This window comes from Ambystoma mexicanum, chromosome 1p (genome assembly GCF_040938575.1).
Source record: "Ambystoma mexicanum isolate Mex_15411 chromosome 1p, UKY_AmexF1_1, whole genome shotgun sequence".
In the NCBI taxonomy this organism is placed as follows: Eukaryota; Metazoa; Chordata; class Amphibia; order Caudata; family Ambystomatidae; genus Ambystoma; species Ambystoma mexicanum.
Genome location: NC_090921.1, coordinates 231,726,416 through 231,750,615, shown reverse-complemented (window position 1 = coordinate 231,750,615; position 24,200 = coordinate 231,726,416). Strand labels below are relative to the sequence as shown.

Below are 24,200 nucleotides of genomic sequence, written 5' to 3'. Positions count from 1 at the left end.
GCTCTTTTAGAACACAACAGTAAGGCTAGTAAGCGGCAGGTCTTCCGTCCTATCCATATTTCGGGTCTGTGTCTGGGCAGAAACTAATTTCACCTCCTGATCTGCCAGTGAGCGGAATTGGTCCATTTGAACTTTTATGGATGGAAGCAGGATTTTATTGCTGGACCTGATCCATTTCAATCTCAAGTTGTCTGATCTCTACCTCGAGTTCCGTCAAACTCCTCCTTATGGCCTTATGGACTCCATTCTCTATGCCTATGCAGCATGAAGATAAACCTTGACTGTGTCCCAGATAGTAAATATTCAGTGGGACCAAGCCGATATTAGTTTAAAAAAAGGTGTTAATGACCACGTTGACAGTGCATGCAATTTAAAATGCCAGAGACGTTGCTCAATCGCATTCTCCTCAAGAAGAAATGCCCACAATAAGCGGGGGTGTTCTGATAGAGTCCTGAGGAGCAGAATGCACTCTCGAGACCTATGTAACAGTCCCGTCCCGATTAAGATACATTCAATCCGTGACTGCATTTCATGGACTGAAGAGTAATATGAATTTTCCCTATCACTTGGATGGAGTGTCCTCCACAGGTCTAAAAATCATACATGCCCTTGTGAATTTCCTGTGCAGAGAATGAAAGAGCTCTATCAACTCTGCTGGATCTACCTCGGGAGGTGCTTAAAATAGTGTTGAAATCTCCAGCCTTTATAAACTGGGTATAAAGATGATTAGCACATTTACTGCTGTTATGCTCACGTGAGGTGGAGGAGGATGAGCATTTAACCCTAACACAAGTGCGGAGCGTGGCGCGGAGATGAAGTCAAGTCAAAGCACAAGTGATTATTGGTGGGGGACTGCCAGCCTTTCCAGTCTGTTTTTGCTGCCTATGCTCATGTGAGGTGGAGGAGGAGGAGCATTTAACCCTAACACGAGTGCGGAGTGCTGCACAGAGGTGAAGTGGAGGCACAAGTGGTTATTGGTGGTTCGTGGTGGAGCGGCATGGAGGGGGTTACTCCAGTCACTAAGGTCTGCAAGTAAGTTATTGGCCGACCTCCGTTGGTAACCCAGGTTTCCTCACCCCTCTGCACTTTGGTACTTCCGCATGATAGTGGAGTGCGGAAAACCTGAAACCCGAAAATGGGAAAGTGAAAGCTAGACTGTTGAAAAACTGTACGTGAATATATTTGTACTGCCCTCCACTTTTGCCTGCTACTCTAAGTCCAGACAACTGAGTGGCTATTTACTTATTCCGGCAATTGGATAAGGAGGAGTGTGCCAAGCTAGAATCCCTCCCGTGCTACTGGTTGACTATTGATTTGGCGCTGAAATCTATCGCTCTCCAATGCCTCTGACTGTTTCAAGTTTTGTGTTTATGAGAGTGGGCTTAGGGGTAGACAGACAGACTAAGGCTGCTCCTTGAGCCATCGGGCGTTCCCTGTCCCCCCTCTCTGGGTCTCTGGAGGTTTTTCCTGAGGACTGGATGCCGGTGGCCATCTGTGACCGTGGGTGTTGTGGCTGCCTTTGGAGCCGAACACTCCTTACTAAGCTATCAATCCAGGGTGGCGGGTGGCTGTATTTGTCCTGCAGATGGTTGTGGTCCTCTGTGGCCAACAACCCATTACCATTTGTTTCTTATGCTCTGGCGCATGCCAGAAGGTCCCACTGCACAGTCACCATTTAGACATTGACGTTTTAGCGGTCTGTTTACTCTTTTTAACCAATTTTATAATGGCTCAATTTTACTGTTCTTAGGTGCATTTCCACCATAAGCAAGGGATGATCAGAGACCGGGGGCGCTGACAGAAAGGGCAAAAAAATGAAACAAATTAAAACGGCCCAGGAGCTTGCCAAGGTTAAGCCCCATCTTTTGCAACACTCCCTTGATTCTTATTTGGAAGACATGGCCAGCAAAATAGTGAATCGCGTTACTGTTACTGGAAAAGCAACATGGGATGCCATTTCAGGTTCAGGAGGGAATCCCAAAGGTTGCACCACTGAAAAAAATAGTTGTATTGAGGGGATGGGGGCCTTTGGGGGCACAGTGGTTCAGGCAATGGCTCTACAGGAGCAGTTGCCTGGGGTGTGTATGCCTCAGGATCCTCTGCACCCTGGTATGGAGGCAGATAAGAAAGTAGAAGTGGAAGGGGAGGGGGTGAGACTAGGGATGGGGCACCGGATGGTGAGTGTTAGAGGTTACAGTTTGTCATATTAGAAGTTATTATATTTAAATGTCTATGTATTGATGGGCTTGTGTGTGCAATACATCTCATCCATAACTTGGTTACTATTGTCATAATATGTTTACTGACATCACCTCCTGGAATGTGGAGTCTCAGTATCTGGGGTACTCCACATTCCACTAGGTCAGTTGCGAAGATTTCCCCTGGCTGGGGGTCGTTGCTGTTACTAACTCAATAAAGAGTTAATTATAACTTTTGCACAGTGTGGACCCATCATTGCGTGTCTTAACAGTGAGGGTGTGTAGTAATAGATCAATTGGTGAATAGCCATATGGGTGGGAGCCCGGAGAGGGAACTGAGACAGGATCTAAATTCCTCCTACAGGGGGGAGGAGGATAAGCTTTGGCTGGAATCACTTCTAGATGTAAAGCTCAAGCCCCTTTAGACCATCCTAGAGTCATTGCAGATGTTTAAGTCTGGGGTAATGAACACACTGGCTATCCTGGATGACTCAGAGTTCTAACAAAAAGAGTGGCAGAAATAAGTACGGTTGGGGTTGGGGCAAAGCCGGTAAAATACTATCAGGGGTGGGGGGGTTGAGGGGTGACCATCCTGGCCCGGTCACTGAGGTTGGCGGGCTGGTGATGCCGGCAAAGGATAAGGCAGTAACCACACAGTTAAGCTCAGTAACTGTTAATTCAAATTTTACGGGTACTGGGAGGTCCGACTTAAGCTTTAGGACTTTCATAGGGGACACTGGGGCTAACATGCATATAGAAGGGCTGTAGAAGAGCATTTTGAATTTACTGCCTGCAGCAGCCACTCTTATGGGGATTATCATGGGTGTACCGGGGCTCCCTAAGTGTGGATTTGAATTAACTATTTCCCTAATGAATAAAACGACCTATTGGATCAACACCAACCTGAATGGACCGAGCATTGACCCAAGCCTTATATTAATGGCAAGAAGGGTAGGAAGGGTAGGCCAAAAACCCAAATGTATGAAGGGGCACTGCATAGTGGTTTCCTTCTCGGATGCAACGATGGTTTGTTATTTGGTCAACTCTAATTTATCCAGAGGCCTAAAACCAAACAGCTACAGTCTCCATAGTAGGCCTGTCTCTCAGGATTAGTTTTACGGTTGTACAGGGAGGGTGGCTGATTCAGGGAACCGCTTGAGCAAATTTGTTAGGAGGAGGGAAGCACAGAGTTACCCCACGCACAGTGGCCTTTGTATCCACCTCTTGGCCACAGATTACCCTTGGGTTGGAGGTCCAACCCTAATTTAGAAAGATTGACCCCACAAAAGGGAGAGGCGCATACTAAGAGGTGAGGAGGTTGCGGGGGAATGAGGAGGCCCAGAGGAAGCCAAATCACGAGCCAGGCTCCCCCCCCACACCTGGCATATATAAACGCTCCGAGACACGCTGGGGGGAACGGGGGCCCGAGAACTCTCCCAGACCCTCTTTTTCGGTGTGCATGGGCCCCAACGTTGGAGGGGAGGACAGCTCGTGGACTCCGGAGGTATGGAGGGGGATGAAATAGCGGCCCTCTGAGGCTTCCACATCGAACCCCGGGGTGCCAATAAACGGGACCCCGACCCGTTCCAGCGCAGAGCCCGGGAACCCCTCTGGAGACTGAAGCAGGCGCAGAAAATAAGCAGGCAGTAGGTGCCCCACCATCCCAGTCCTCGGTGGAGCTCCGAGACACGCAATCCAGCCCACCCATGCCAGGGAGAGACAGAGAACACAGAGGGAGCCTAAGGCCAGAAGCAGAAGGCTCAACACGGGAGGCCCCACCAGAAAACTGGGCCCCAGACCTCATCTGAGGAATCTCTAAAGAACTCTGGGCTTGCAGTGTGGCCCCTCCAGGGCAAAACCATATCTGGCTCAAGACATACAAAACAAGGGAGTCTGGAACGAGGTCCCAGGGGTACAGACAGGGAAGCCTGGAAGTCTGCACCAAACTATTGGAACCCAGGTGACCGGAAACCTGGAGCAACCAGCACTTACCCACGCAATCCTATCCCTCCAGCGTTTCTGTAGGCCTCAACCAACAATAGGAGCTGTGCCTGGCGACACGCACTACAATATGGCCACCGGAAGTGCCCCCCAACCCCCGCACCACTTACCAGGGATGATCTTAAAGACATTCTGCAGGAAATCAAGGCCATAAGGACAGATACACAGGCATCGATAGTGGCTCTTAAAGGGAGAGTTGACACTCTTGAAGAGAAAATGGAAGGTATGGAGAATACCCACCTCCAGACTGATCTGCTGGACATGAAATATGAAGCGAGGCTGACAAACCTGGAAATGAGAGAAGAGGACATGCTTTTGAAGATGGACGACCTTGAAAACAGGGAACTCCGATATAACCTGCGTATTCTAGGGGTGACCCAACAAAAGGGGGAAGACAGCGGCGGACGTTGGGAGGATAGTCCTAGGCTTAATAAAGCAACTCTGCACCCTGGAGTTGGGCAAGGAAGTCCAGCTGGAAAGAGCTCATAGGGGTGGTGGAGGCAGAGGGAAAGGCCCAAGATCCATCGTGGTGCGTTTCCTCCGCTACAGAGAAAAGATGGAGGTCCTAGAAAAGGCGAAGAGACTGGGGTGCTTCTCCTTTGAGGGGGACACAATCAGGATTTATCAAGATCTCTCCGCCCTCACACTTACCTGCAGAAGGGAATGCCGTCCCCTCACACAATGGCTCACTAACAGGATATACGATATAGATGGTCCTACCCATTTGCCCTCGAATTTGAATGGGATGGAGTGGATTATCAAGTCAAGGGGGAAGGGGGCTTTACGAAGGGACCCTGACGCCCCAGGAGCATAGACGAGAACTACAGGGCCCCTGGGCCAAAAAGAAGAAGATGAAGGGAAAGAGAAAATATTTAAAAAAACAACACCCCGACGCATGATCTAGAGGAGGATTAAAAGATTGGGGCTGCATCAGAGGTGCAGGAGTTGGGAAATGTTAAATGACCCCAGCCGGGGGTGGCGAGGAGATAAGGACAGCGAGGGACGGACGGACCTCTTCCCCGAGTGGCTTGCCAACTGGAAAGCGTCGCAGACAAGGATGGGAGGGGGGTCAAGGGGAGGGAAAGGGTTGGGAATGTATGGGGTCAGGCACAACATAGATCGGACTCAAGAAGTGAGCTGAGCGGCTTCCATATGGCCGGAAGAGGTGTGAATCCAAAAATGTCATTCGATGACAGACAATGAGAAAAGGGGCCGGGTCGAAACATTAAGGCTAGGATCGCTTAATGTAAAGGGCCTTAACTCACCAACAAAGCGCTCACTCCTGGGGAGGGAAGCGAAGAATGCAGGTCTGGGTGTACTCCTAGTACAAGAAACTAGAACAGAGAAAGGGGAAGAAAGGCGCATTCCAGGTTCACATGTGGGCCAGATATTCTGGGCATCAGGCACCACCAAAAAGGGAGGTGTTGGGATCCTACTCCGCAGAAACCTTAGGCTAGAGTCGTCAGTTTGGGGCAGAGCAGATGGAAGAGCGGTGGTGGTCTCGGGAAACCTGAAAAACTCCAGAATTACCATAGCAGCCATTTATGGCCCAAATATGGGTCAGATGCAATTCATCAAGGAGGTACTGAGGGAGGTATTGGATAGGGCTGAGGGGCTCATCCTCTTGGGAGGCGATTCTAACATGTGGGTGGACCGGGGATTGGATCATAGTGGGAAGCCGATCCCCACAGGTAGTAGGGGGGGGCAGCCATACAGAGGGTTCTTGGACTTAATGGGGAACCACAGGTTGGTAGATCTTTGGAGGGAGACTCACCCAATTATGAAAGGCTATACATTTTACTCCGCAGTCCATGGCTCCAGAACCAGGATTGATTATATATTTCTGGAACACCAGCATATGAGCAGAACTGATGCTTGTAACCATCACCGGGTTAGCTGGTCAGATCATGACCTGGTTTGGGGAGACATTATTATATCGGGTTTAAAACCGAGGGAATCATTGTGGAGGTGCAACAACCTCCTATTGAGGGATGCGGTTTTTAGAGAGCAGATGATGTTTTCAGCCATTAGAGGGTACTTTGAGTTAAACAACACTGGTGAGGTTCACTTGGAGACGGTATGGGAGGTGGCTAAAGCTACATGGCGTGGTAGATTGATTAGTGAAGGGGTGGCCAAGAAGAGAACTAGAACGCTCTTGGCCCACAAACTAAGATCTCAGATACGCCTATTGCTGGCCCCCTGGGGGGGGGGCTGTGTGGCGGGGCCCTCGGCTCCCTCAGGTGCGGCACTGCTCCTGGGCCCCCTGCGGGGCTTGGGGTCACAGTTGAGCTGGATTGCCTCGCTCGGTTCTTTGCTGGGCTCCGGACCGCAGCGTGAGCATTGTGTCCCGGGTCCTGCACGGCCCGGGGGAAGGGAGGAGAGGGGAGGACTGGGCTTGATGTTTTCCCCTCTCCTCCTGTTTTGACCATCTTGATTCGACTTGGCAGTATGGGCTAGCCTTCCCTTTTGTTGTGAGGCCTCTCTGCTTCTTGTCGTGGGGTGACAGTGGCAGAGAGTCTTTGAAAGTGCGGGGGCTCTGTTCTGTCGCAGGCATGTCACATACCACCCGCTCCTCAGACACACACAGCACAGGATGCACCGGATGTCAGCTGCATTCTCTGGGGGAAGGTAAGGAGAGGGGAGGACTGTGCTTGATGTTTTCCCCTCTCTTGCTGGTATGGCCATCTTGACTCCTTTGAAAGGCCGTTACCTCGTGCTCTGTGAATCTGCTCACATCTTTATTGGAAATGATGGCAAGCACTTGGCAGTATGGGCTAGCCTTCCTTTTTTGTTGTGAGGACTCTCTGCTTCTTGTCGTGGGGTGACTGTGACAGAGTATTTGAAAGTGCGGGGCTCTGTTCTGTCACAGACATGTCACATACCACCAGCTCCTCAGACACACACAGCCCAGTATGCACCGGATGTTGGCTGCATTCCTTGCGTGCTGCCTGTGAATACGGCGCAGATTTTGGACACATCTGCAAGCGGCCGGAAGGGTACCGGCCTGGCATAGTCTACACTTCGGGTTCGAGTCTCAGCGGTGCTGACTCGGTCCTTCATCCTTCCTAGACCGATGCATTGGAACGATTTAGAGCATGGGGCTACCAGCTACTGGATACAGGGCTCAAGCCACCTCTCAGTCATGTGGTGTGTTTGGGTCTGTGCTAGCTATGGACGCAGACTCCTTGTCCTGTCCTCTTCCTCTAAACTGCGCAAGGGAAAGTCAAAGGAGTTGATTTGCTTTTCCCTTGTCCGGCATGGGATTATGGAAAATGATCATGGAAGTAACGGCCATGCAGGGGGTTCCCAGTGTCTCTTCTTTTAGGCCCTAGGTCCTCCGGTGCTGACGTGTTGCTTTCACGCCTCCTCTCAGACTTGTGGGAAGTGATAGGGCACATGGTGGCACATGTCTGTGCTTAGAGGGGTTCTCAGAGCCCCTGGTGCCGGTGGAGGGGGATGTCACTTCAGTGGGTTTTCTAGTATAGGCATACCTCAGGTAGGGGGTTGCCTTTGATGTCGGCTATCCGGGATGGATTGCTTTGCCCCGCTTTGTGACAGTACTCTGCCCTTTTGAGGCCAGCCTGGTGGCTCCTCTGTCGGCTGAGGGGGCCATAGTCTGCTGGACTTCTGGGCTGTCCAGTATCTTCCTTTTGATAGGTCAAATCTTTTTGTGGGCTGACAAGCATGCTGTTATATTGTGGCGCAGGCCTGTTTCAACGTCCTGTGATTTCCCTCTGGTGCAAGTGCAGTGACTGGCGGTTTTCCCTGGCTCCTCGTCTCTATCTTCTCGGAGGTGTATGGGACCGGTGGGGTTCGGCTTCCTGGGTAATGGGCTCCTTCTGGAGGGGGTATCAGTTGCCGTTCCTGTCTCCTCCTGTCCAGGTTTGCATGGTTAGGACTTTGGTACCCAGCTCACGGTCCAAGTAGGTGGCCATGGGATCCGTTCTCTCCGAACGGTTGTTGTGGGTTACCGTCTTGCCCGTTCCTCTCCCTGTTCAGGGTCAAGTTTTCTACTTACGGGTGTTCCTGGTCCCTATGCCTTCTAGGATGTGTCACCTGCTTATGGGTCTCAAGACCCTGCACTGCTTGTCCGGACGTCTGGGGAGAGCGTACTCTGGATGTTGTGCAGGGGGGGCGCTTGCTGGCTGTTCTGGGCTGGGTTCTCAGAAGGCAGTATGTCTCGACTCACCTGTTGCTGAAGTTACGGGGCACGTGGCGTCTTGCATGTTTTCCAGTTCCTTGAGCCTGTCTTCGGTTACGTCTCCTGGTGTCTTATACTCTCTCCCACTGGCTCCCGACATCTCGGCTTTCGTAGTTTTGTTTTCAGTGTCCCCAGCGCTGCGAGTGTCCCTGCTATGGTGGCGGGGGGTTTCAGGTCTACAGGCTGAGGTGTGCTTGGTCCTTCCTCCTGTGGCCTCTCCTACTACCAACACCAGCAGAAAGGGTCTACATTGGGGGTCCTCTCAGCTCAAGGGTTGTGAGATCTGGGGAGAGCCGGCGATCATCCAATTGGCAAGAGTTGTGCCATTGTCCAAGCTCTGGTGTACTTCGAGGAGTTGCTGGACGGTCGGCGGTTTTTGGTCCGATCGGACAATACGACGGCCTTGGCATATGTCAACTGCAAAAGGGGTTCTGGCCACTCCTTGAATGCTCTGGCAGCGCTGATAGGCACCTGGGAGGACTCTCATCTGGTGTCTCTGGTGGCCTCACGTATCAGAAGGGTGGACAATGTTCAAGCGGATCTTCTCAGACGCCGGTTTTCACTCCTCTGCGGAACTGGTCCTGTTGGCCCAGGTCTTTGCGGTGACCTGTGTCAGATTAGGGTCCCTGGTTCTAGACCTGTTTGCATCCCCGGCCTCAGCAGAAGTTCCCCTCTTCTGCTCTAGGTTTCAGGCTGAGGGGATTGGGGGGATGGACGCCCTCTCTGTACAGTGGCCTTGGGGTTTTCCTTTATGCCTTTCCGCCTATTCCCCTTCTGCCCCGGGTGGTTTGGCGCATCAGAGTGTCCAGGGTGACTGTGTTGTTGTTAGCTCCGTTCTGGTCCCGCCGGAGTTGGCTCCCCTCTCTGTTGGAGCTTCGGTCCTAGGAACCTTGGCTGGTTCCGAGGTGGCCGTGTCCCCTTCAAGGGGATCTGCGGTTGGAATTCCACCAGATGCAATGGGCGGTGTGGCTATTGCTCAGTCTAGGTTGATATCTCAGGGGTTCTCAGATCCTGTAGTTGGGTCCAAATGGATGCTCTTAGACCCTCCACTCTGAAGGTGTTAGGCAGACTCTGGGGCCATTTCCAAGACTGGTATGGGCGGTCTGGGATCCCTCCCCTGCGTTCTGGCCTCTGCTATCCTTCAGTTCCTCCAAGAGGGGTTTTGACAGGGGCCTGGCAGTTTTTCCAGGCTTCGCTCTCAGTGGGCCTCCATGAAATTACTTTTGGGGGACTCTGACGGTCACTTGGATGGGGAGGTGTTGGTGGGGAAATTGATCCAGGGTTTTTCTTCTTCCTGTCCTTGTGCTGTTAAAGGGCTTTCCTCTTGGGATCTCCCTCTTGTATTACGGTTCCTTCACGGGCCTCCTTTTGAGCCCATTTCCGAGATTGATATCAAACATCTTACACTGAAATCTGCTTTTCTTATTGCCCTCACTTCTGCCCGTAGGCTTGGGGAGATTGGGGCTCTCTTATGTCACGCTCCTTTCCTGAGGGTGCTGCCAGACTCGGTGGTGCCGGGGTGTGGTCCGATGTTTCTCCCTTCAGTTGTCTCTCGGTTTTCACACCTCTCAGGGTCTGGTTCTCCCTGACTTCTTTCATGATCCAAGAACGCCTGAGGAGGTGGCTCGGCTTAACATTGATGTCCGACGGGACGCGTTGGAGTATTTGGCTTGGTTTGCTTTTTCCACCAATCTGATAGTCTTCTGATTGCTTGTGGTCCGGCTGGGGCTGGGCATAACGCATCTGTGGTTTCCATTTTCCGGTGGTTCCGGGTTGTGATCTCTAGGGCCTATGTGGCTTCTGGCCTGCCTGTGCCTGCGCACAATCAGGGGCGGTCTGCCAGGGGTTTGGCGGCTTCCTGGGCCGATGCAAGGAGGGTTTTTCTCTGCAAGAGATTTGTATGGCTGCCGCCTTGGCTGGTCTAGGCATTTTCATCAACCGCTATGGGTTGAGTTTCTCCCACTCGGGGGTTGGTTCCTTCGTGGTTGGAGTTTTGTCTGTGGGGATGTGATTTAAGAGTTATTGTGGGTGTGTTTTGCTGCACTGTTTTTGGCTCTGTGTCTCATTGGGACCTTTTCCCCGTTGCTGCTTTGGTATACCTCATGAAGTAAGTACTGGGACGAGGAAGAGTGGACGTGGAGGTAATGCTCTGATTACTTACCGGTAATCTTCATTACTCCTAGTCCTACTCTTCCTCGTCACAGCACTGACGACCCTCCTCACCCTCCCTCCGGGGAAGGTCCCATGCTCCGGCTTGGTAATATGAAACTGAGTGACATGGATGTGGGGGAGGAGTTATAGAGATTTAAAGAAATAGAAGAAGGTCCTGTGTCGGAGGCAGGTGCCTCATGAAGTAAGTACTGTGACGAGGAAGAGTCGGACTAGGAGTAATGAAGTTTACTGGTAAGTAATCAGAGCATTCATCGCCAATGTCATGTCCGGAGATCACCTCTGGACGCATACCCACATGGCCTCAATCATGCGTTCCACAATCAATAGGCGGATACAGGAGGAGATTACAACAATGTCTTTATTCTCCACTCCATAACACCAAACTGAAACTTCCCGCCACCCGCCCCTGGCCTTCCCGTTGCTCCCTGGTCCCTGGCCACGTGATGCAGGGATCTCAACTTAAAGTAACGACGTCACAGGGTCTCTTTTGGTTCCCAGTCGACCCCTGTTTGGGTGCTGCCCCATTGGCTCCCTTGCGAGTTTGGTCATTGGATTGAGAACCGTTTTGGGTGCCAACTCCTTGGTTTTAACTCCATTGCGATTTTGACCATTGGAAGGAGAATTGCTTTGGGTGCCGTCCGCTTGGTTTTTATCTCGATTGCGTGTTTGATCATTGGATGGAGAACCGCTTTGAGTGCCGTCCGCTTGGTTTTTAACTCCAGTGCAAGCTAATTTGATAAGGCAAGGGAGGAAGATGGTTCCTGCGCTCCTGCCCCTAAGTTGATAAATGTTATGGAGCCCTCACAGAGCCATTCAATTTTCTCCTTCCACTTTGACACATTTTACACTAAGCTTCTCATGTTTAGTGTTGTTGTCCCACTTATTGAGAGATAATTGATTTCTCTGATTAAGAAAACTCTTTCATGAAGCATACGTGTATGGTTTTACCTCAGTAACTCCAGAAAGGACTCAGACACGTAGGGCCGGTTAGGAGTGTCCACTCGCTATACCATCCATTTATACAACTACCCATCACTTCACCCAGCCACCATTATACACATACAAACGCACACATCCAACCACCCACCTTTTCACTCATCTATTCTGCCACCCATTCATCTATCCACCTGTTAACCAAACCACTCCCACACCCAAGAACAGATACTGCACAACTACAATACTACACCACTGCATGAGCATCTTACCTGCTCAAACATGTTGAAGTGGAGTTCATACTCCCTCCTCATTCGGTTATGGACCTCTCGCCTAAAACATTAGAGTGACCATACTGTACAGCACAACTCATTAGGATTTCTGGATTGGCCAATTATTAAACAACCGCGCTGCTGAGAGGATCTGGTGTTCTGCCACCATTAAAACACAGCATCTGTGTTGAAAATGCGATACAGTCACATTTAACATATAGGAGATCTTGAACGCATCCTAGTATGTACCCTGAGAAGTGTTAGTGGGGTTCCATGACTATAGCTGCCCTGCTGAGAAATGCTGGTAGGGGTTCACACTTCTCACAGCAGGCATTGTAACTGCTGCGCAAGGTGACCAGATTTCAGTCCCCATGTCCATTCTAGCCTTTCCCTTTCTGCTCAACTATCAGCATATGCCTGTATCATCTCCAGAAAAATATAAGACTATCGTACACACAGCACATCTTCAAAAGCCAAACCCCAACACATTCCACTGAAACAGCCAGACCTATTCCAACATCCCCTTGGACTACGGTGTCCCCCCAAGGCTCGGTACTCAGACCTTTTCTTTTCTCTCTTTACACCTCCCTTCTCGCTCCCGTCATCTCTTCCTTCGGCATTGTAGACAATCTTGCTGTTATCTGTTAAGCCACTGCTTTAGCTGGCCTCCAAGGTCCTACCACCCTATTGTTTCCTTAGTCCTTAGGCCCTTTCCCCCATTCCTTGCCTCACTTAAAGCTCTAAGTTGGGTTCATATTCGCCCAGCTACTTATTCAGGTGCAGGCATCTAACTCTATTAAGCATTTGTGGATGTGTGAACCTGGGGAAGGGTCTGTGTCATTTTGCCCAGGATCAAACACCATGTGGTCATAACCAGATAGTGATCCACACATTACAAAGGTACAACTGGGTCTCATGCACCTGATGATCAAATCAGGCCCAAGGATGCTTCGAGACATCCAACCCTCCCTCCTTAGCTGCACAATATTATATGAAAAGAAAAATAGGCGAAATGATACCTTTTTAAACAGAGAAACGTCCATATATAAATGTCACCAGGCCACAAGTCTGTAATACAGTTCAAAATATGTCAGTTACTGTTGCTGAGTCCAAGTCCTCTGAGGGTGGAGACAGGGAGAGCGGGAGAAACCGGGAGAAAAGGAGATAGGGAGAGAGAGCTATGTATGATTAGCCTAACCCCAACTGGTACACAACAGGTATCAGCTGTGCAACTCTATGAGTCTATTAAATCAAACTACCTTATTCAAAGCATTGGTGGTTCAGTGGTAGAATTCTCGCCTGCCACGCGGGAGGCCCGGGTTCGATTCCCGGCCAATGCAAGCGGTCTTTTTTTAAAAAAAAATTTTTTAAATCACTTCGTGTGGGTTGTGAAATGATTACAAAGCACCTGCAAGAATAACCCTTTTCCCACCGTGGTGTTCGCACTTAATAACGTTTTAATGTGCATGCCCACTTTCGAACGATTGTAAAAAGCGCCGTTCTACTGCATTGTCATCTCCGCGAATCCTCATTGTATTCATTCGCGCTTCACAAAAAAGACCACAATGTCTAAAGTGAAAATCAATGTCAATGTTTAATAGCATGCTGATGTTAATAGCATGCTGATGTTAATGTTTTACATTGTGCGTTCAACTATCTGGAGAAACAAAATGACACACATAACACCAACGTTCGCCCTAGGACAACATCGAAATACTGGTCCATACATGCAGGCGTTGGTGGTATAGTGGTGAGCATAGCTGCCTTCCAAGCAGTTGACCCGGGTTCGATTCCCGGCCAACGCAGCAACATTTTTTTTAAAGGGACAAATGCATTATATTACTTTTACTATATTACATTACTTTTACTTTTCAAACACAAGTATAGGTCTAAACAACGGCGCGAGATTTGTGGAAAAAGCACAGATAACATTTTCTGTAAAAGCAGATGCTGAGGGAGCAATGCCGACCTGTGTATAGTCCTGTCTTTCTGAGGATTTTGATTGGCGGTTAGAAGGTGAAGTGGTAAAGGAGCAGTGAGAGGTGAATAGCTTGCGAAGGGAGTTCGCAACTTCAGGTAGAGAGGGTATTAACTGGGACACACAGTAAGAGGGCTGGAAAGAGGAGTCCTGGAGATATGTATTGGCAGAGCAGGACATTTCGGCGTGGCCGGTTCGGCGCGGCCGGTTTGGCGCAGGAGCCGGTTCGGCGCGGCAGCTGGCCGCAGAGAAATGTCCTGCTCCGGAATGGAGAGCCGCACAGAAATGTCCTGCTCCGAAATGAATGGAGAGCGGCAAAGAAATGTCATGCTCCGAAATGTCATGCTACGTCCTACGCGAAGGAAGAATACGAATGCTGCGAGGATGGGTTCAGGAGGAAGGTGTGGGGAGTACCAAGGACTATCGATGTTTTTTTTCCCAGCCCGATTGTAGCCCTGCACGTCCACAAAAAAGATCTAAAGATGACAATTGCTTATACAATGTGCAAGCTATACTGGAGTCCAGTGTGTTTAGGAGGCAGGGAATTGTGCATTTAATGGACCTAGTGTTCCACGCTTTCCGTTTGCCCTTTTAGCTACTGTGGTGTCGTCCAGTGTTGCCAACTCCTCAGTCCGGAAAGTAGCTAGAGGCTGTCCTAAAAGTAGCTAAAAGTCGCTAAATGACATCATTGCCTAATTTGCATAATTGCCTTTGCAAGCTGTGCAATGGACGTAGGAGAGAGGACCAATGATGTGGGCCTACAATTCCCAGCATGCAGTGGGAAACTTGGCTGCTGTTTGGAGTCACTGGCAACCCTACGTGGACCTATCAGTAATTCACATAGAAGGTATCAATTCTAAATGCATTTTTCTGACATTGATAATGATTTATTCAAACCCCAAAATGCGTAAATGAATTGATGATAAAATAGCTGCTGCTGCTACCGTCAGCTTGAAGTACATACACTACATACATGAATGTTTATCTCTACAGTTTTGCAGAACGATCTTTGAAATCGTGTTGACTTCCTAGCCCGATAATACAGCGTTCCATTGGGGACAAATCTCGCAGCATTCTCGTGCCGCTCGCAGGACGCGGCCTCAGTGACATGACTTCACTTGTGTGGGAGCCTGGCTGCAAGGACGGGGGCATTGATTGGAGGTACTCCTATTGTTTTGGAGACGTTCACCCTTTTCTATTGGTTTGGAAACGTGCAAGTCTCCAAACCAATAGAAAAAAGTGTACGTCTTCAAACCAATGGGACTCGGGAGAAAGTAGCTAGATTAGTCGCTAGTCGCTTTCTATGGAGAAAGTCGCTAGGGACCTGCACTTTGTCGCTAAATATAGCGACAAAGTCGCTAAGTTGGCAACACTGGTGTCGTCACTTCCTACACGCTTAGAGGATGAGTCCTCTGTCTATGTTTGACAATCAAGTGGGCTGCGACCCACGTGGACATGGGGGCGGGGTTACCGCCCACCAGGCAGTTCGAGAGGGTATTCGAAGAATAAAGAAGTGTTGCACCCCAGCTTCTGTGTTGGCCTATTCTTGTGCGCATGAGGGTGGCCGAGCGGATGCGTGAGGAGGTCCACTCTTAGGACATCACACTGGCGACGAGGCGGACACCTGCCACACCGTGCCCGCCATCTCGAGTTCCAAGTGCTCGTGGCGTGCGATAAAGCACCACTGGAGCGGCGGAACATCTCCCGGTTCGGACTCCCGGAGACAGTGGGTCAGAGCGGGAATGCTCCCCACTGTCTAAAAGAGCCCTGCGCGTGTAATACGGACGGGCTCCGACGCACGCACCACGCGGGTGGAGCAACCGCGGCTGCTCCCCGCGTATTTTCCCCGGGCGCGGAGGAAGAAAATCGCTCCCGCCAACGGCAACGCCGGCAGGCATCCTGTCATCCGCAGGTGGAGCAGCGACTACCTGCACAGAATTCCGGGCGGTCGAGGAGCACTGGCCTCCCGCCGACGGCAACGGTCTAAAAGAAAGTCCTGGAGTAACGGTAAGGTCACGTGTCCCTACCGCGACACATGAAAAGGCGCCAACAAGCCAAAACACGCTACTCCTAGGGCCCAGGCCTCATAAGACTCACATCAAGCAAGGCCCCACAAGCCAGCCACGTATTTCTTACGCAGGGCCCCGCCAGTCACGAAGGCCTCCCTACGCCTAGGACACGAGCGTCACTGCTGCACGACAAAGCCGCAAGAGGGACTGCCGGATTCAGCCCATGAGCGGGTCAGGAGGAGTTTCTTCACCGACCCTGGGGATCCCAGCCAGAGAGAGTGACTCGGAAGAGGAGTCACTAACGGTCCCAGTGACTCCTGCCAGAAGAGAGCACAAGAAAATGACAGACAGCCTTTTAGCTCAATTACCAGCTAATTTTGACCTCACCGACACCGGCACCCTCGGATCAAGATGGAAAAGATGGCTGAGGGATTCGAAGTATGCCTAAAAGCGACTGGACCACTAGAGGATGAACAAAAATTAAACCTTCTAAATCATGCGGTAGGATCAAACGTGTGAGACATCCTCGACGAAATACCAGAAAACACCATAGACACTTACACAAAACTAAAAACAACACTCACGGAATACTTCACACCCCACACAAATGTTGATTATGAACGCCACGTATTCCACACTACCAAGCAGATCAGAGGAGAAACCATAGACGCATTTGTCATGAGACTAAGATCGAAAATGAAACACTGTGATTTCAACAATTACTCCAATGAAGAGGCCCTCAGGTCACAGATCATAGTGGGCTGTGAAAGTGCAGATTTTCGGAAGAGGTTACTACAACAGCCAAGGAGCCTGGAGGAAATCCTGCGGTTGGCAAGGTCAGATGCTGCGCTCGCTGCGCAAGTGGAAGGACTGGACGACATAAAGATCACGCACGGGAAGAGCGAAAGTATCAACAAATTGGAAGGGACAATGAGGACCAACAGTGACCCCTTCTGCTACAGATGCAGACACGAATACCCACATGAAGGAACGTGCCCCGCGATGGGCCAGACCTGTTCCGCATGTGGCGGCGACAACCATTACAAGTCTGTATGCTTGATATTTCGCAGCAAAATGAAAGGAGCCGGGAGAAGTGGAAGAACCACAATGGAACTGGAGCAGAACCAGCCCGCACAACACCACAGGGCAGCACACCAACTCCATGAACAAGGGCGGCACCGACACCATGATGAACAACCCGGAAAAAGGCAAGAAAAGAGAGACTGGAGGGAGAACAAAACCGCCTCATCCAAAACAAGGAGAAGGCCCAGGAGATATGTACGATGCCTCATAGAACAGTCACAGTCAGACAGCGTGTCAAGTGCATCATCGGAAGAGACATCCCGCAGACAGGAGAAACACCAGGCAACACTGCAGAGAAAGGAATATCTATACGCCCTTGGAAACAACACGGCAAAAGAACACAGCCCAATACTGAGAATGCAAGTCAATCAAAAAACCGCCGAATTCTTGATAGACACGGGAGCAACCGTGAACGTGATCAGTGAGAAAGTATACAAAAGCATACCAAACGCTCCTCGTCTACAGCCAGCACAAGCCCTCATCTATCCATATGGCTCAAAAACACCACTGGCATGCAAAGGGTTCTTCATGGCATCATGCCAATAGAAGGAACATGAGAAAAACATCCCCATGCACATGCTGGAGGCTGCCACTGAAAGTGGATGCATCCTAAGCTATCGGTCAGCCATAGAGATGGGACTCATTCACATATTGTACCGCGTCATGGTGCACAAATACTTACACCCATCGGCAAGCATCGACCAAGTTTTTCCAGCACTGTTCAAAGGCCTCGGAAAACTAAAGGACAAACAAATTGAACTCCACATCGACACCAGCGTCACGCCAATAGCCCAGCATTACAGGGGTATCCCCATCAATATTCAACAGCAAGTTGAGAACGAATTAGCAAAACTACTTGAGGCAGACATCATTGAGCCAGCGGAAGGCCCCACACCATGGGTCTCCCCCATAGTGCCGGTGCCCAAGAGAGACTCCCCCAATATCAGAATATGTGTGGACATGAGGAGACCAAATGAAGCCATCCTGAGAGAACGGCACCAAGCTCCTCGAATAACAGACATGGTGCACCTGTTGAATGGAGCGACAATATTCTCTAAGTTAGACCTAAATAAAGGATACCACCAGCTAGAGCTCAGCAAGAACTCCCGTTATATAACAACATTTGCCACTCATCTAGGTCTATTCCGCTACAAGCGGCTCAGTTTTGGAATATCCTCTGCGGCAGAAATCTTTCAAGCAGAGATTCACAATGTCATCAAACACGTGCCCAACTGTCTGAACTATAGCAATGACACCTTGTCTTCGGTCAGAATAGAGAGCAACACGACAACACGCTAATGAGAGTCTGCATGGCCCTGGATGAAGCCCAGCTAACGCTCAACAAGGAAAAGTGTGAATTTCGCAAGAAGACACTCAGATTCTTCGGACACATATTTTCGGAAAAGGGCATGACGCCTGATCCCGAAAAAGTCAGCGCACTCCATGAAGCTGAGCCACCCACGACGACCTCAGATCTTTCTTAGGACTTGCAAGTTATTGCACAAGGTACATACGGGATTTCGCGTCCATCAGCGAACCCCTCAGAGCACTCACCAAGCTTAACACCAAGTTTATCTGGTCACCCAAATGCCAAGAAGCATTTAAAATCATAAAAGACTGCATCTCTGATGCCCGAAATATGGCATATTTTGACCCCAGAAAGACCACGGAACTCATTGTTGATGCCAGTCCCGTTGGATTAGGTGCAATTCTCACGCAATTGGACGACAAGGAGGGAGGTGGAAAGCACATAGTATCCTATGCTAGCAGAAGTCTCTCCAAGACCGAACAAGCCTACTCTCAAGCAGAGAAGGAAGGACTGGCGGTCATCTGGGCCTGCAAGCATTTTCATCTTTTCCTGTATGGAAAACCGTTCATAGTCGTAACAGACCACCAGGCACTCACGTTCATCTATGGCAATCCTCAAGCAAAAATGCCACCCAGAATAGCCAGGTGGGCCCTTCGGCTGCAGGACTACCAATTAACGATCATACACAGGCCAGGGAAGGAACAAAACCCTGCGGATTTTCTCTCCCGTCACCCGAGAGAAAACAGTGGACCGGCAACATCCATCGCGGATCAATATATAAGATATGTCATCCACAGCCGCACACCGCAAGGACTTGACATGGAGCAGATAACACAGGAATCCAATACAGACCAAGGGATACAAACAATGCTAAGATGCCTAGAAACAGGGCGATGGAAGCATGCAAAGCAGCTCCGCGAAACTATGAATGATGACACCAAACAAGACATCACATGCCTCATAGCTGTGAAAGAAGAACTCGCAAAATCAGAGGAAGGACTACTACTGAAAGGGACAAAACTTGTAATACCAAGAAGCTTACGACAGAAGGTGCTAGAACTAGCACACGAAGGACAAAGGGGCATCGTATCAACTAAAAGGATGCTAAGACAAAAACTTTGGTTTCCCCAACTAGACACATCCGTGGAAGAGCTACTGAAAAACTGCCCCACCTGTGCCATCGTGAAGCCACATACAGTCCCTGAACCGCTAAGCATGACCGCACTACCCGAAGGAACATGGGAAGAAATAGCTATCGATCATTTTGGGCCCATGGAAGGGGGTGAATACATATTAGTAGCGGTGGACGAATACTCAAGATATCCTGACCTGCAGATAGTCCCGTCCACCTCAGCCCATCACACCATACCAGCGCTGGATCGAATGTTCGCAACATACGGAATACCCAGGGTAGTCAAGTCCGACAACGGACCTCCATTCACTGGACAAGACTTCCAAAGATTCGCAGAATACATGGGATTCCGCCACAGGAAGGTAACACCGTTGTGGCCACAGGCAAACGGGACTGTTGAAAGGTTCATGAGCAACATCAAGCGCACAACACAAATTGCACGACTCACAGGAGAACCTGTTGAAAAGCTACTATACCAACTGATGCAAGACTACCGAAACACCCCACACAGCACCACAGGAAAGTCACCACCGGAGGTAATGTTTGGGCGAGCGATCAGAACAAGACTACCCCACATAAGGGCAGAAGAGGATCAATACGAGAATGACACCGAAATGAGGAAGAAAGACAAGCTCATGAAAGAAAACATGAAGCGAAGTGCTGATGCCACTCGCCGGGCCAAGGGAAGTGACCTAGCACCAGGAGACCTGGTAGTGGTCAGACAACCTCAACAGCGGAAAAACGTAGCCCCTTTCAATGAAGAGAAACTCATTATTGTCAAGAAGAAGGGATCACTTATCACCGCCGAAGGGGATCACCGGTCCGTCACCAGGAATTTGTCTCATTTTAGGCGGATGCCGGACCACCCATCCTCTGGTGTCACCAACATGAATGACACTTTCCCTCAATGGGACGAACCTTATGAAGGAGATCGAGAAGATTCTGAAAATGACATGACGGTAGAAACATGGACTGACACAGCGGCTAGAGCGGATTGTCGACCCCAGAGAACAAGGAAGAAGACTCTCCGCCTCATCGAAGAAATGAATTGAGAACACCACTAAATGTTTAGTGACGGGAGGGTGTGGTGTCGTCACTTCCTACACGCTTAGAGGATGAGTCCTCTGTCTATGTTTGTCAATCAAGTGGGCTGCGACCCACGTGGGCATGGGGGCGGGGTTACCGCTCACCAGGCAGTTCGAGAGGGTATTCGAAGAATAAAGAAGTGTTGCACCCCAGCTCCTGTGTTGGCCTATTCTTGTGCGCATGAGGGTGGCCGAGCGGATGCGTGAGGAGGTCCACTCTTAGGACATCACAGCTACGTATGCTCATACAATATTGTTATCATGCAAACTGTTTAAACACCTTTCAAACAGTTTCATGCAACAGCCATCACTGAGACATGAGGCATCCATCGGAAGCTGAGAAAATGTCGTCCTGCATTTTTACAGGGGAAATAACACGCCCAGCATAGGCACATGCTGGTGCGCCAAAACATCCCAGCGCCAAAACATCCCGTCGCCGAACTGGCCACACCAAACTGGTCGCGCCGAATCGGCCCGCGCCGAACCGGCGGCACCGAAACGCGCTGTACCGACGTATTGGAGTCTAGTGGGCTAGAGGAAAAAGCAGCAGGGATTGGGAGAGTATTGTGTGTGGGTGAGGTGGAGATGGGAGCACATATTTAACATATGGTAAGGGAGAGGGCAGAAGGAGTACAGTAAGTATTGATTGGAAGAATATGGGTGAGAGGATTTCAATAGGGACTGCTTAATCATTAAAGTTAACTATAGTGGATCTTCGCATAGTCTTCAGTGCCTTTCCTCAAACAGGATATTATACCATATGTTGTATTTCTGCATGGAGCTCCCCCAGGTACCTGCGTCGCGAGCCCCCCGGCCAACAGAGCAGACTCCAGACACTGTTACACATCTGGGCTCCATGTGCGCTCTGGCGTGCACATTATGTGCCCCTTTTATTAATCACACGCGGCAGAGTTACGTCACTCAACCGCGTGTCTTCCTTAAAGGCACAGGCACCACACCCCTCCTTTATCATAACAACAAAATACAGCACATAATATAACACTATCCAACTTTTAAACTAACGTGGAAAGTACATTTTCCTGAAGGTGCCACACCAGGTGGCTTGTGTCCATATACTACCATGCAGCTCAGTTCAGGAGTTCAGTACATGGTCACTGAGGTGGGCAGGCCTCCCCCTCGACACTCTCTGGGGATACCTTCTGCCCCCCTCCCGGCACTGACTCTCCTCACTTGTGTCCCCTCGATCCAGGGGAGCTGGTGAACCTGCAGGACCCTTCATCTGGTACCTCGGCACAGTCTCCTCAGGGTGGCTTCCGGCTGGACAGCCTCTCCCACCTTCCTGAAGAAACTGGCGGTTCTGGTGACTGTCTATCGTCCATCTGAAGCTGTTACCATCGACCCTTACATAGCCACAATGGCCATGGGAGTAGGTTCATAGTTCAGCAACATCTTTCCTTGAGGGTGGCAGTTTCTTATTAGCACCTCATCACCCAAAGCCAGTTGATGCTAGCTGAGCAGCCTAATCACATTCTTGCTCTCTGTTCGTTGCATTCTTTCTCATTCTACCTGGTCATCATCGATTAGTCATGAGGAGTCGTAGTCCCGAAGGAACTGATACAGAGCTCAACGTGGGCCTCACCTTGTCCGTGGGCAATCCGGAATACTTTATTCAGTGTTCTCATAAATCTCTCAACTTCACCATTGGCATGTGGCCATACTGGTGTAACCTTCCGGTGATGTATCCCACATTCTTCCATTAGCTGGGCAAAACTTCCACCCTGGAATGGCGGCCCATTGTCTGAACACAGATTCTGGGGTAGTCCATGTGTTGCAAATATCTTTTCCAGCATCACCACTATGTCAGCAAAGGCCACAGACTCCACCAACTACACCTCAGGGTATCTTGACCATTGGTCGACCACCACCAGGAAGTGGACACCCCTCTCCGGGGAACCACAATCTGCACGCACCATCTCCACGGTTGTGTTCCCTGGGGCATGCATTCAATTTGTGGGTCAAATTGCGCTGGAAAGGCCGCCTGGCACCACACACATGATGCCACAAACTCCTCCACTCGCCTCTCCAGGTCAGGGAACCACTCCTTGAGACGGAGTCGTCCCTTGGTTTTGGCCATTGCTTGGTGTCCTTGGTAAGCCAGTTCGATCATTTGGTGTATTTTCCCAGCTGGCACGACTATCCGGTCTCCCTGCAGCAATAGGCCTGATTCCACAAATGTCAGTTCCTCCCTCACACTCCAGAGGTGCTCTAGTGTTGTACGTGCTTCCAGCGTCCTCTTCCCCAAGCCTTCCAGCACTGACTTCCAGTCTCCCGTCGGAGCGCTTCATGCAAGACTTGAAAACACTCGTCACCTTTGGACGCCTTCTCCAGCTCTTGTATGGGCATGGAGTTCGGGGTTACCGATTCTACCGGGAGTTGGACAGACTCGTCGGTCTCTTCGACACTTGCTTCTTCCTCTGTGTCTCTTCTGGCCCAGGGATGTCGCGACAGATAGTCTGCTGCATTGTTGGTTCCTGGCCGGTATATCAGCGACACCCCGTACTCCAACAGGGCAATCATCCACCGTTCAATCACCACTAGTGGCTTGGACGACGACCCTGCTATGATCGGCATTAAGGGCTTATGGTCAGTCACAACGGTTACTGGCCGGCCTAGCACGTACAGTTGAAAATGCTGGCACCTCCACAGCACTGCCAGGGCCTCCCATTCTTTTTTTTTTAAACGTGTTTATTTAAAACAGGCAGGTTATGGCGATACAAAGCTTAATCACTTGCGACATGTAGCATACAGTAATACCATTTGACGCTCCTCCCACCCCACCCCTCGGGCTCAAGTTCCTTCTTCACTTCCCTGTAGGGGGTCTCCATCCCGAATAGTTCTCCTGGCCAGTTGGGGCTTGAAAGTCAGGGCTGGGAATCTTTGGTCAAACTCCAATACCGGACCCCAGATGTTGGGAAAGCGATGCAAGGTGCCTGCTCCGGCAGCCGTCACCTTCTCGGCGATCAGGATGTCCCAGACTTTCATCCACCAGAAAGGCATGAGCGGGCCTTCCGTCATTTTCCAGGTGCGGGCTATCACGTTCCTACCCGCAAGTAGGCATTGTGACAATAGTTTGGCCTTGGGGCCAGACCTGGGGTAGATCCCGGGGATCGGTGCTCCAAGGAGGATAGGCTCGTGGGCCAAGGGCAGTCGCACCTGAGTGATGTCCGCTATCGTCGCCAGGCATTGTTTCCAAAAGGCTTGGGCCTTGGGGCAGGACCACCACATGTAGAAGAAGGAGCCTATTTGGCCGCACTGCCTCCAGCATTGAGGGTTAATCGTGGAGTTCATGTGGTGGAGTCTTAGGGGAGGGTACTACCACCGGAGGAGGATCTTGTAGGTGCACTCTCTATTCGTGATGCATGATGAGGGGGTGTGAGCCCGGAACCAGATGTCAACCCACTGTTGGTCTTCAATCGGATGGCCCAGGTCCGTTAGGAAGTCCGTTTGGAGGCGCATGTACAGAGTAGAGATTCTTCCTTAAGGGTCAATTTGATGGCTGTGGGGGGACGAGTAGCCGCCTGGCGAGTCTGAGGATGGGTGCACCAATGGCGTAGCTGGGAATATGTGAACCTATCTCGTTCCTGGATCCCAAAGAGTTCTTTGCATCGCTCAAAGGTGCAGGGTTGGCCCCCTTCAAAAAGTTGACCCAGGGCCTCTAGGCCTCCTGCAATCCAGGCCTTAAAATTCCGGGGAGACAGACCAGGAGAGAAGGTCGGGTTCATGAACACTGGGGAGAGGGGGCTGAGCCCCGTCGGGATCCTCTTCTGTTTCAACGTCTTGTCCCACACCGAAATGGTGTGTTTGGT

General features: G+C 50.5%; 1 non-coding gene across 1 annotated transcript; it reads left to right on the top strand.

Moving 5' to 3' along the window:
* The first annotated feature begins 13,046 nt into the window (after positions 1-13,046).
* On the top strand, positions 13,047-13,117 carry TRNAG-GCC (transfer RNA glycine (anticodon GCC)). The gene has a single exon. It is a non-coding gene; the product is annotated as a tRNA-Gly (tRNA).
* Positions 13,118-24,200: the final 11,083 nt, after the last annotated feature.